We start from the raw sequence: 14,274 nt of genomic DNA on the forward strand, positions 1-14,274 counted from the left end.
ATTTTTTTCCTGGTTCGTTCAAAACACGCCCCATAATCACAGCTCTATGGAGCAGTATCAGACTCATATTCTGACTAGAATTGAGTAGGACTACGTCAGGCTAAGGCAAGGGGGCACTACAAAGGTATGTAGGTGATCTACAAGTCTTGAAGTCGCTTCGGATCAAAGCATATACGCAAAATGTAATGTAATGTAATGTAAAATAATGAACGATGTGCTGCATACAGGTGCTGGTCATAAAATTAGAATATCATGAAAAAGTAGATTGATTTCAGTAATTCCATTTAAAAAGTGAAACTTGTATATTATATTCATACATTACATACAAACTCATATATTTCAGATGTTTATTTTGTTTAATTTTGATGATTACAAATGACAACAAATGAAAATCTCAAATTCATCATATCAGAAAATTAGAATATTGTGAAAAGGTTCAAAATTGATGGCCCCTGGTGCCACACTCTAATCAGCTAATTAACTCAAACCACCTGCAAAAGCCTTTAAATGGTCTTTCAGTCTAGTTCTATAGGCTACACAATCATGGGGAAGACTGCTGACTTGACAGTTGTCCAAAAGACGACCATCGACACCTTGCACAAGGAGGGCAAGACACAAAAGGTCATCGCTAAAGAGGCTGGCTGTTCACAGAGCTCAGTGTCCAAGCACATTAATAGAGAGGCGAAGGGAAGGAAAAGATGTGGTCGAAAAAAGTGTACAAGCAAGAGAGATAACCGCACCCTGGAGAGGATTGTGAAACAAAACCCCTTCAAAAATGTGGGGGAGATTCACAAAGAGTGGACTGCAGCTGGAGTGAGTGCTTCAAGAACCACCACACACAGACGTATGAAAGACATGGGTTTCTGCTGTCGCATTCCTTGTGTCAAGCCACTCTTGAACCACAGACAGCGTCAGAAGCGTCTTGCCTGGGCTAAAGAGAAACAGGACTGGACTGCTGGTGAGTGGTCCAAAGTCATGTTCTCTGATGAAAGTAAATTTTGCATTTCCTTTGGAAATCAAGGTCCCAGAGTCTGGAGGAAAAGAAGAGAGGCACTTCATCCACGTTGCTTGAAGTCCAGTGTAAAGTTTCCACAGTCAGTGATGGTTTGGGGTGCCATGTCATCTGCTGGTGTTGGTCCATTGTGTTTTCTGAGGTCCAGGGTCAACGCAGCCACATACCAGGAAGTTTTAGAGCACTTCATGCTTCCTGCAGCTGACCAACTTTTTGGAGATGCAGATTTCATTTTCCAACAGGACTTGGCACCTGCACACAGTGCCAAAGCTACCAGTACATGGTTGAAGGACCATGGTATCCCTGTTCTTAATTGGCCAGCAAACTCTCCTGACCTTAACCCCATAGAAAATCTATGGGGTATTGTGAAGAAGAAGATGCAATACACCAGACCCAACAATTCAGAAGAGCTAAAAGCCACTTTTAGAGCAACCTGGGCTATCATAACACCTGAGCAGTGCCACAGACTGATCGACTCCATGCCACGCCGCATTGCTGCAGTAATACAGGCCAAAGGAGGCCCAACTAAATACTGAGTGCTGTACATGCTCATACTTTTCATGTTCATACTTTTCAGTTGGCCAACATTTCTATAAATCCTTTGTTTTTATTGGTCTTCAGTAATATTCTAATTTTCTGATATGATGAATTTGAGATTTTCATTTGTTGTCATTTGTAATCATCAAAATTAAACAAAATAAACATCTGAAATATATGAGTTTGTATGTAATGTATGAATATAATATACAAGTTTCACTTTTTAAATGGAATTACTGAAATCAATCTACTTTTTCATGATATTCTAATTTTATGACCAGCACCTGTATGTTCAGTGGAAATGCTAAAAATATGTTAAGTATAGCCGTGATGCAACACTCACACCTAAGGAGAATTTAGAGAAGCCAGTTAACCCAGGGGCGTTGCTAGGCACAAAGCTTTACTGGTGCACTGGCCCCCTAATGCATATGCCCCTCCTTCATACACAAATACAGACAAGCACACTGCCCAACCCTGATACATTCCTACCAAAATTACCAGTTGAGATATTAATAAGTGTAAGAGCATATTTGTTTTAACGAACATGAACATTTTCAACATTGCAGCTATAAAAAATAAGACATCAACAACTTTGACAAATAAAAAGTTTCCTTATACACATTCTGAAGTAATCATTAATTCCTAGGTTACAGAGTTTTAGTTCGGGGGAAATTTTAACTCATCCTGAGCTAAGTTTTCCTTTTATTTTTTGAGCATTAAAGTGTACCTCCTATTTATCATTTTTGCAAAGCGGTCAATCACTTGACTGTGACTCAGCTTAGAAAGTTCTTCCTTTTCAACTGATAAAAAAGCAAGATGATGGAGCCTGTCTTGTCATTTGTGCACCTCAGCCAAGTGTGGATCCTTCTCAACACACTGAATGACCTTTCACAACTCCAGCTGTAGACTGGGATTGTGAGGGAGATCTGGATGACCTGCGTTAGTGTTGGGAACATGATGTTACCAAGCAAGTTGAAAACACACTGCATATCTTTGATGACAAGGCTTTCTTTTTTAACCAGGAAAAGCTCAAACCATTTTGAATTAAATGAAAGTTTTTTTTACTCCAAATTTGTGCTGTGGCTGGTCGGACAACTTCACTTGTTTAGGATCATCATGCTTTCCCCCTAAGTCACTAATGTCCCCTTCTTGTTTGTGGACGCTGGTTGTTGCTCCCTAATCACCTTCATGGTCCTTTCTCTCCTGTCCTTCACCTGTCTCTTGCCTGTCAGTCTCGCCTCCTCCTCCCTTTCCTACTCCAGCACCTGCATTCTCATTCTCTACAGCAAACATTAAAAAAACGTAAATTTATAATTATGTAAATATCTATCATATTGCTTATAACGTCCCTAATGTAACTGCTTAGCTTAAATCACTAATTCATTACGGGACCTTACCTCCCTCTCTCATCTTGTTTTACTGCTTCCCTGTCTCTGCTTCGTGTGAGGAATTTCCTGATATCCATCTACAAACCAATGCATTAATTTTCAGTTAGTAGCCTATAAATCATGTGGTTTCACTCGGAAAATAATAAAATTGACAGGTAAGAAACGTTACCAGAACTAAAAATGTGTCGTGGCCGCACAGTGTCCCATCCAACTCAGTTGAGAGCAGCGTGTTAATATACCTGCAGTTCATGCAGTGACATGCGCTGACGTGGGGGCGCTAATACATCCTCAATTTGGAGTTACCAACACACTTGCTGCGCATTTGAGTAGAAATATACGTCTCCTTCCGTTGGAATTATCTAAATTGATGCATTAAAAAAATGTAATACTGTTGCAAATATTCATGAGATTTATACTGGGGCACAGCTCATTTATACTGGGGCACGTGCCCCAGTAAATGGGGTCTGGCGACGCCGATGAGTTAACCTAACAGTCATCTTTTGGACTGTTTGAAGGAAGCTGGGGTACCCGGAGAGAACCTACGCATGTTCAAGGAGAACATCCAAACTCCATGCAGAAAGACCCCGGAACCTTTTGCTGCAAGGCAGCAGTGCTACCCACTGTTCCACTGTGCAGCCAATCCAAGCCAGATATGGCTTAGAGATAGGGAATAGAGTTACTGATTTTTTGTAATTAGATTTTTCTAAAGTAATGTGTAACAAAACTTGACCTATTATTTGACCTTTTTTAGGTATATAATCAGGCTTGGACTAGGAACGATTTAAAGCCCTGGCATTTTTTCATTCACTCCGGCCCATTTATGGAGCGCCACCACCATTATCACCATTGTACCGTTTTTGTTGTACAACTAATGTGATCCAGCTCCCTGTTTAAGGTTAGATGAGATCAAAGGTTTTCCTCTGTCTTCCTTGTGGCCTGAATCATTTTTTTTTATTAATTACACAATCTTCAGATTTCCTTGTTGAACAAAGCTCCTTGTGAGAGTGTCAAAAATCTGTTTGTTTTTGCCAGGCCATGGATCTTCAAAGAATTCTGTTTTTGTCTAAAGGGAAACAATTAGAGCAGTGTGTGGCTGGGCCGGTGGGTGTATGTACCAATGTGGGAAGAGCGGGCTTTCAAGGCCGTCACTGAACAAACTTACTAACTGACCTCTTGTTAGCAGTGAGACAGGTCTAAACAAAAGCTAAAGAAAAGAGGAAAATAGAATGACTTTTGAGATTAACTACAGAGGATGGAGCAAACTGAATTTGAGGCAGAGGGAGAGAGAGCATTTGTCCAGGATTACTGATTATGTAATATTTTCTAATCCTTTCAGTCAATCTCAAAACTACTTCTCTATTAAGTCTGCAATGGTAGTCAAGGCTGAAACAGCCACAGGTCCAATTCTGCTTTCAGAATAACACAATATTAACTTAGACAGACTTTATTTTAGTTTTGTACACACAGAGTGTATACAATAACCAAATTTCTTTCAGTACAGCTCTCTAGATGATGATGATGTTCTTGTTAATGCTGACATCCTCAATGCAGTTGTTGATGTAGGCTGACACAGTCATGCATACTCATCCATATTTAATAAGTTACCTAAGTATGGTTGCTGCAGCCTTGAAGATGTTCCAGTCACAGCATTCAAAACAGTTTTCGAGTTTCTCCATGGCGCCCTCAGACCACACTCGGACCTCTTTAACTGTCGGTGTAGTCCTGATCGGCTGTCCTTGTATGCAGGGATTAGCATGACAGAGGTGATCTGATGACGCGAGGTAGGGGTGGGGTGCTGTTCTGAATGCAGTTGCAAAATCCACATGTTGATAAAAATGAGCGAAACCAGTCTTCAAATTAGCCTGGTTAAAATCCCCAGCAATGATAACGACGCCCTCTGTATGTGCAGACTGGAGCTCAGAGATAGCCTGGTATAGAGTCTTTATGGCCTCTTTTGTGTTAGCACTGGGGGGCACATAAACAGCAGTAATGCTAACCACACAGAACTCTCTGGATAGATAGAATGGTCTGGAGGTAATAGTCAGAAAAAGATAGCTAACAGGACGAGCAAGTAGGACGGCCTTACATAACTACACTCACCGGCCACTTTATTACGTACCCCATGCTAGTAACAGGTTGGACCCCCTTTTGCCTTCAGAACTGCCTCAATTCTTGGTGGCATAGATTCAACAAGGTGCTGGAAGCATTCCTCAGGGAGTTTGGTCCATATTGACATGATGGCATCACACAGTTGCTGCAGATTTGTCGGCTGCACATCCATGATGCGAATCTCCCGTTCCACCACATCCCAAAGATGCTCTATTGGATTGAGATCTGGTGACTGTGGAGGCCATTTGAGTACAGTGAACTCATTGTCATGTTCAAGAAACCAGTCTGAGATTATTCCAGCTTTATGACATGGTGCATTATCCTGCTGAAAGTAGCCATCAGAAGTTGGGTACATTGTGGTCATAAAGGGATGGACATGGTCAGCAACAATACTCAGGTAGGCTGTGGCGTTGCAACGATGCCCAATTGGTACCAAGGGGCCCAAAGAGTGCCAAGAAAATATTCCCCACACCATGACACCACCACCACCAGCCTGAACCGTTGATACAAGGCAGGATGGATCCATGCTTTCATGTTGTAGACGCCAAATTCTGACCCTACCATCCGAATGTTGCAGCAGAAATCGAGACTCATCAGACCAGGCAACGTTTTTCCAATCTTCTATTGTCCAATTTCGATGAGCTTGTGCAAATTGTAGCCTCAGTTTCCTGTTCTTAGCTGAAAGGAGTGGCACCCGGTGTGGTCTTCTGCTGCTGTAGCCCATCTGCCTCAAAGTTCGACGTACTGTGCGTTCAGAGATGCTCTTCTGCCCACCTTGGTTGTAACGGGTGGTTATTTGAGTCACTTACCCCGTTTACACCACCCTTAAAAAACTGAGCCGAGACCGGTCTGAGCTCAGTAACTGAGATAACTTGTCGTGTGTGAACGGAAACAACCTGAACTGAACCGAGATAAACATAACCGGACAGCACTAACTGCAGACCAGTTCCCGAGGTGGGTTCGGCTCGGTTTTTTCCTGGCTCGGTTCTCTGATAACAAGAGCGCATGAGCAGAACGCGTCATCGCCGACTGGCTGAACATGTCGATTCACACTCCATTCCAGAAAGTCGGCTTCCCAAAAGCCGACTTTCTCAAGTACATCCGCGCAAGGTTGCCGTCTTCGCCTGACCCACCGCAAACACGGAAGTACAGCAATAATAATCAAGCATAACTTTCTGAATGTGACGGGCGCCGCCATTTTGATTTGCTTGATTCCCTCCTCCTTCGTCTTCTTCTTCTTGGGTTTTACGGCGGTTGACAAACAGCGTTTGGTGCATTACCGCCACCAGCTGCTTGAGTCCCTCCTTCAATCCTAGCAGTAATACCGCACATCGTCACTAGGAGGCGAGGAGTCGAGGCGTCGAGATAACCGAGATAAGTGTGACGTGTGAACGGTCGTCAAAACTGAGCTTGGCCTGGTTACCGATCCAAGCTCGGACCGGTCTCGGCCTGGATCGGTTTTTCAAGGGTAGTGTAAATGGGGCTACTGTTGCCCTTCTATCAGCTCCAACCAGTCTGGCCATTCTCCTCTGACCTCTGGCATCAACAAGGCATTTCCGCCCACAGAACTGCCGCTCACTGGATGTTTTTTCTTTTTCGGACCATTCTCTGTAAACCCTAGAGATGGTTGTGCGTGAAAATCCCAGTAGATCAGCAGTTTCTGAAATACTCAGACCAGCCCTTCTGGCACCAACAATCATGCGTTCAAAGTCACTCAAATCACCTTTCTTCCCCATACTGATGCTCGGTTTGAACTGCAGGAGATTGTCTTGACCATGTCTACATGCCTAAATGCACTGAGTTGTCGCCATGTGATTGGCTGCATAGAAATTAAGTGTTAAAGAGCAGTTGGACAGGTGTACCTAATAAAGTGGCCGGTGAGTGTATATCACCGGAATGACTGACAATTATGGCCACTTATTTAGATGATCCATCCGGGAAAAAAGAAAATCCTCCTTTATACCTCTAAGTCTTGATACTTGATAGTGTCTGTCTTTTATTCAAACAAAACATTGGATAATTACATAAAATAAAACATTTACTAAACAGTTTGTATGTTGCAGTTTTTAATGTAAAAAAGCATAGTATTCTCTTCCTAAGTCTCTAACAAAAGTAAAAAAAACAAACAAAAAAAAAACAAATAAATCGGCTGAAGGAAATAAAGCTGTCGCTGGAATTTTTTTTCCTCATATTTAATGCCGTTTTAAACTATGCAGATAACTTTGTGTCTGTGATGTGAATGTACCTTTATGAACAGCAAGCTGGACAGAGATTAGTCTCTTCTTTTGGGAAGCATGGAAGGGCCAGTGGATGTAAATCTTCAGCTTTCTCCAAGGCTCACTCTTTTAAAAACAGTTAAGAAAAAAAGAACGATAGAAAGAAACCAACTTTAACTCGTTTTAAAACACCTGAGATTAAATCTGAACATATTGGAGGTTCTGGACAGTCTTTTTGATGCCAGGCTTTCTGTTATTCACTTACATGGTTTTATTTGTTTTAATAAATGTATTTTATTGCATTTGGTTTATTCCTTTATACTTCTATGTTGTTCTTATACAATTTTAACCTTTCTTGGTATGTACAGCAATTTGTGGCAGCTGTGGTCGTTTTGAAGGGCTTTATGAATAAAGCTGTGTTGATGTCTCCAATCTGGATCAGTTAAATGTCAATTCTGTGGAAACTCCTATCTATCTCCTTTGGGGTTAAACCAGAAACATTTCTATAAAAAGCACACAGGACCTATGGAAGCATTTCATTTAACTTATTAGAAATACATAAAAATCTCAGTCTGAGTACCACTAGTGTTTTACTTTCAACCTAAACTTGTACAGCATGAACATTCATTAAGCACACTTCAGTATGAGCGTTATGATAAAAAATTGTTAAACAATAATGTTAAAGAAATGAATAAAGAAAGCTTTGTATTACAGCTCCATATTAAGTATTATATTTCTGCACAAACATTTCCCTCCTATTTTACAAATGTTCAAGTTTAATTATGAGCTGAAAAAATCATGCTTCTAGAGGGAAGGATTCATATTTAATGTTTATAGTCAAATAACATATCATTGTCTTTTTACCATACTCAAGAACAGGCTCCACTTGCATAATTCCCTATGATGCATTCAGGATCACAGGTTCTCTACATGATCAACTCAGTGTAAATAATTATGACATTTTTATTTGTCATAAAAGAATCTGCAAGTTCCTTTGCAGATGTGGCGGTAATTAACGTTATATTAGTTGGCATCTGCTGTTTTTTTTTTTTTTTACCAAGTTAAATAAAAGTGGATTAAGACACAAGAAGCCTACTTGGTTAATGTTTTCATAGACTAAATACTTGATATGTCAATATTAAATATGTAATGGATTTCCTAACAGACCTGTGCAGTAATTCTTCTAATTTCAAGTCAAGGAGCTCTAAGAAGAAAGAGACTAAAAGCTCATGATGCTGCAAAAATGTGATTAGTGATCACAATCAGTTTAGTCAGATTTCCTACCTTTTTTGTTTTTGGACAGATAATTTATGTAATTACATACCAAAATAAAGCTCTAATATCTGATAGGAACTTTTTGTTTTTGTGTGTGATTCAATAAATTGATTTAAGAAAGAAGAAATTAATAGTTTAAAAAGCTGTGCAGCTTATCTCTTTGCTCTGCTGCTCTCCCACCTACATGTCATCAACCAATGATACCAACCAGTTGGTACCAGATTGTTCATCTTCATATTAATTAAAAGCTCCTCTTCTGTGCTATGCTTTTTTAGTTGAGTCCAAAGTGGTGTACATAATTATAAAAACTATAGTATAGCAGTAGCCTGTGTTTTAAATGCACCTGAAATTAATTAAGGTTAAAAAATGTGGTGTACTGTAATTCCTGAAAGAATCTTCAGTGGTTTTAAATGTAACACAGTGAAATAACTAAACTAAAATAAAACTAATAATAACAAAAAAAACAGCATCTCCCACGGCCTTCTAGCAGTGGACCTTCCATGTCTGTTATTATTATTAGCTTTATTTTTATTGCTTAAGTCTGCACCTGGATGTGATGGGCAGTGTTAGCAGGACAGTGAAAGATGTAGGGAAAACATTGGTTATGAGGTTGTCATGCAGCTTTTTGATTAACAATTGATGAAGTAAGAACAGCAGTGGAAACAGAACACAGTGTTGTGTTTTAAACTGAGGATTAACTACAAACTATTTTGGTCACATTTAACTTCTCTCTAAGCCTCTGAAAAAAAGGAAAGAGCACACAAGCAGACATTTTCAGTACAGGGCACCACCTTGGAGCCAGCATGTCCAGATGTTCCCAGATTATTTATCCATCATCCATCACCCCCCTTTCTGTGACGTCCCACTGACTCAGTACTGCTGATAACCGTAATCCCCTATTTTATATGGGTTTTTTTTTCTCTTCCGTTCATGTCCAAGACATCATTATGTATTTGTCAGTCCATGACTCAGTTCCTTTAATCTCTTCTCCAATTCATGTGTTATTTTTGGAATGTTCTTGTATAACAGTTTCGAGATGTGCATATAAACTAGAGTCGTAAGCTATAATAACGGTTACAAGCATATGCCCTGTTAATCTCAAGTTCTGTACAGGACATTCTGGATGATGATCCGTGAAAAAGAACATTTCATGTCATTTGGCAAAAACAAAAAGTACACCCTCAAGCAGTGGTCCAGGATCCCCAAAACTGGTGGCGAGATGGAGCGGGGACCCCCTAATTACATATATTGTATGAAATTGTGATATATCAAACTGGTCCTATAGTCACTCTATTACAGATGGAGTGTTGTGAATGAAATGGTGCCCAGCTTGAAAGAGCTCCTGTGTGTCACTGAATGTGTGCATTGATGCCTGAAAGGCGTCTTCTGCCTCCATTTATCGATTTACTACAGTGTGTTGAATTCATGTTAAGGTGTATTTAAAGACATTTCAATTAATGTAAAAAAAAAAGGAGTGGGGAATATAAAAAAAAGTCAAATCAACCAAAACTTTTGCAACCCCCATGCAGTATCTCCGAGGACCCCCTAGGGGTCGCGGACCCCCTGTTGAAGATCTTTAACCTAAAGCTATCTGCAAGTTCTTCTCTTTTTTGTACTAATGAGTAGTAGATATAATTTGAAAATACTTGAAAATTAGAACAATATGGTTAAAGAAACACAATGTAACTTTTATCTGCTAGGAGTTACACCTGTAACTTTCAGGTTAAGAACCCCCTGAAAGCAACTGGCAGCACTGTACTGTCACAAAATTAAGCAGCACTGTGGACCAACAGAATTAGACGTCTGGAGTTACTTGTCAAGACAAGGCCGCATTCACCCCTCAAGATAAATCCACAGCAACAAACTAAAAGTATGTCTGATCAGGTCAGAGTCAAATCTGTTTTTTTGCCAAACAAAATTAAAAGCATAGTTAGCTCTCATATTTAATTTTTCATGTTTCCTTAAATGTTTAGCACAAAACCTAGTATTTGAGGCAAAATGGCCACAACATGTAATAAATGTACAAACTCACTCACCCTTTCTGCTGAACTATAAACACAATACCTAAACTCTCTACAAATCATACTTTTTCCCCATGACAATTAGCCATATACTTGTGACCATTTTTTAAAGGATGAAATTTTAAATAGAGTGCTCTAATTTTTATCTTACTGTAACTGTATTGATTACATTAGGTGCTGTGCTATGTATCCAGTTTAGATTGTATGTATTGAGTGTGTTCATTATTTACTAGAGTGCTTTTAGAAATATGATCATCCTGAGCAAATACCCAGAGAACATTGAATCCAATCGTCTTTAATACATTACATCACAAGTCATCATGTACACATAGTTATTTTTATCCTTGGTTTTAGATTAGACTAGGATTAAGACTTCAGGGGTACATAAGCTCACTGACCAAAACTGTGAAGCATCATGTTAGCTACCATGAAGGAATGGGTGGATTTGAATGTATTTGCTGTACAGCTGTACCCCAGGAGGTTAGATTGAAGATAAAAACAGAAAATAGATGGCTTATGTAATAATGATAGTATTAAAACAATGACACAAAATGTGTATTTATGGAGCACTTTACAAAGTACTTAAGGGTGCTTTACTTTATAACCTAGAATGAAGTATAATACTACAATATTAAGAATAAATCACATGCAGCTGGGTTCAATTTGAGAAGCCTTTAAAATATATGATTTGAATATATAAACAATATTTGAGCCTTTTTCAGACTAAATGTTGGTTATTTTTCATGCACTTTTTGCTTTAACATGTTTGAAACCAAAAGATGAAGATGATGTACTGAGGAATACAGAACAGAGTTCGAACTGATGTATGTCTTTGAACATTTACACCAACATATGTATTCTTTTAGATGATGTGCTCTGATGTGCCCTGTTCTTGTGCTTCAGTTTAAAAATAGTGTTTTTAACGTAAGAACCTTTTGTTGAAAATCAGTTAAACAATGTATTTCATGTTTTATTGACTTCATGAATCCCACTGACAAAACACATCAACAAAATTAATAACCTGGACCAAAACTTTGCAGACAGACCAACAAAAGTCGTCCTTCTGCGAAAAGTGACACTTCTCAGCATACAATGCTAAACCAACTCTCCCAGTCCTGTTTTATTGAAGAGTGAAAGGAGTCTCTACGAGCGGCAGAATACAACCTCAAAGGTTACAGATCCCATAAGCAAACAAAGGGACCAATATGAGATAAACTCCCATAATGCATACTAATGCTTGGATGATTGATCAGGTGCAAATTTACAACACAACTCTTTTGTTTAAAAAAGTAACAACACAGATTTAGAAACAGCATCCCTATGTAAGATACTTTCAAAACTATACTGTATAAACTGTAAAGAAATCCAGCATCAACTGAATTTGTTAGTTTTCTTTTGTGTTAGATTAGTGAGCGTTTTGCAAGTTATTTGTGTAGCTTATATCTTAAAAGCAACTTTATCCTTCCCCTAAAACAGGTCTCAATGACACACAAAATTGTCCGAGTGAAATTTGCTAAAAATTAGGAAAATGTTATTCACAAAGATAACATTGGGACCATCTCTAAAAGAGTAAAAGTTAAAACTAAACTTTTGATAGAGATATTTATTTAAAGAGAAGAATTTCCTCAATATAGAGTCAGATAAATTATCAACCACTTACGTAAGCCTCCTTTAGAATCTAGCTCTTTTTTGGCAGCAGTAGCCTTTCTTTGATAGCAGACAAATTAGAAATGGATGGTTGCAGAATTTACCTCTGTGCCAAAGCTGCGCCTTAAAACTGCCTTTCAAATTATCAACAGCATACATGACCAGAAGAGTCCGAATCAATATGGCAGAGAAAACGTAATCTTTTACTTAGACTCAATCCTTTCTATTAATTGCTCTGAACATTTAAATATCACCTATCTTCAACTCAGAATCGAGTAAAACAAAGCAACTGTTTTCAAGGAAAATACTTTTACTCTTGAAAAATTACTTAGCCACTTTTCTTGTGCTTATATAATACTGAAATAGTTATTTTTGCTTTTTTAAAACTTTTGTAATTAATTAACTTAATCAAGCCAATAAGGGTTGTCAATTTGAGATGCATGAACTCTTGGAGGGCATTCATCCCAATGTTCTGTATTAATCTTTCCCATAAGTTTTTGTCACAGAGAGCACCTAATCAAATCGCTATCTTTATTGTTCTACAGAACATCTTTCCCCAAATTTAGGTAAAAAAATACTTTGATCTATTTTCTGCAATGGTATATTATCCCCATGAAAATCTTAGAAACATTATGCCTTTAATTTGCATTAAAGGCACAATACTATTAGCAACTAGCAGATTTATGAGAATGGAGACATCTTCCCCCATGGCCCTGGACACCGAAGAATGTAGACCAGGTTGGTGAAGGGAGCAGAGGTTGGTTGTATTTGTTTGGAGGCAGGAAGTCATAAAGAACTGACTTGGATGTTAATGCCTGTTGAGGAGGCTTGGGAAGCAGCAGAAGATTGGCAAAGGTAGATCCGGATGACGTGGCAGTTTGGATGTGCAGCTCTTCCAAACTGAAAATATGGCCAGGCTCCATTTGTCAGTATGTGTTAAGGCTCCAGGCGCTGAACCTTGGACCCAATATTCAGCGGAAAAACGGAATGTTTTAAACAAGTTTATTGAAAAATTTTAAAAAAGGGAGCGACGGAGACAGGAAACTCAGGTCACTGACAAAAACGATGAGCGGAAAAAGACTACAAAAGGTCACTGACCTGAGAGCTCAGTCCGACTCTGAGAGAGTATAAACCCGGGGGAGATTGTTACCACTTTAGAGCACAGAGTGTGGGGAAGCTGGTGCCAGCCGACACAAAGCAAGCATCAGTGTCCATTAGGCATAATTCATAGCCAAAATCCAGTCCAGAACAGTTTCAGAAACCAGGTGACCTGAGAGCCGAAAAGGTATTCTGGGAGAATCCAAGCCAAGGTCAAACAGATCCGAGACGTGCTCCATACATACACACCTCATCATTTCATCCTTCTCGCCTTCACTAGACATGGATATACTTTATTATATTCTGCTGTAAAATGAGTCTTATCAGCCTACCTTCAGCTTCACAGCCCCCCTCCTCACCCACACTCTCTCCGTTCATCTCCTAGTCGCAATCTTTACTCGCTGTAGCAGCAGCAACGTCCACCTCTCCCCCTTCGGTTCTTGGAAAGAACGTGTTTATTTTTGGGAAGTTTTTTTCCGTTCTTCCAGCAGCTCTTTTTTGGTTTTTCTTTTCTAAAATCCGCTTAAGTACCTCTTTTTTGTATCCATCGTCCCTAACACATTGTACCTAATGGTTATGGTTCCAATCTACTCTCTGGATTACCCATAATTCCAAGTCGTATTGTAAAAAATAAAATACTCAGATACATCGTTCTTTTAAGATCTTTATTGCAGTTTGAAACATATTATTTGAGCGTATTTTTTACCAACCGTCTAATGAAATATACGCAGATATTAACATAGTAATTAAAAGTACCACTGTCTGCTTTGCTATTGGTGTCGTGTTTAAACGGCTCAACATCATGTTGGCATGTGTTGAGGTATAAATATGGTCTGGTCAGTACACTTAATATCGGGTAGTTTTAAAAGAAATTTTCGCACCATTACATCTGCAAAGAGAGGTCCTAGTCCACAATTATGTTGGGAGCCAACCACATGTCAGTGACGGAGCCCCTAAGAAACTGCAGTCTC

This window comes from Cyprinodon tularosa, unplaced genomic scaffold (genome assembly GCF_016077235.1).
Source record: "Cyprinodon tularosa strain WSP-4 unplaced genomic scaffold, ASM1607723v1 ctg277, whole genome shotgun sequence".
Classification (NCBI taxonomy): Eukaryota; Metazoa; Chordata; class Actinopteri; order Cyprinodontiformes; family Cyprinodontidae; genus Cyprinodon; species Cyprinodon tularosa.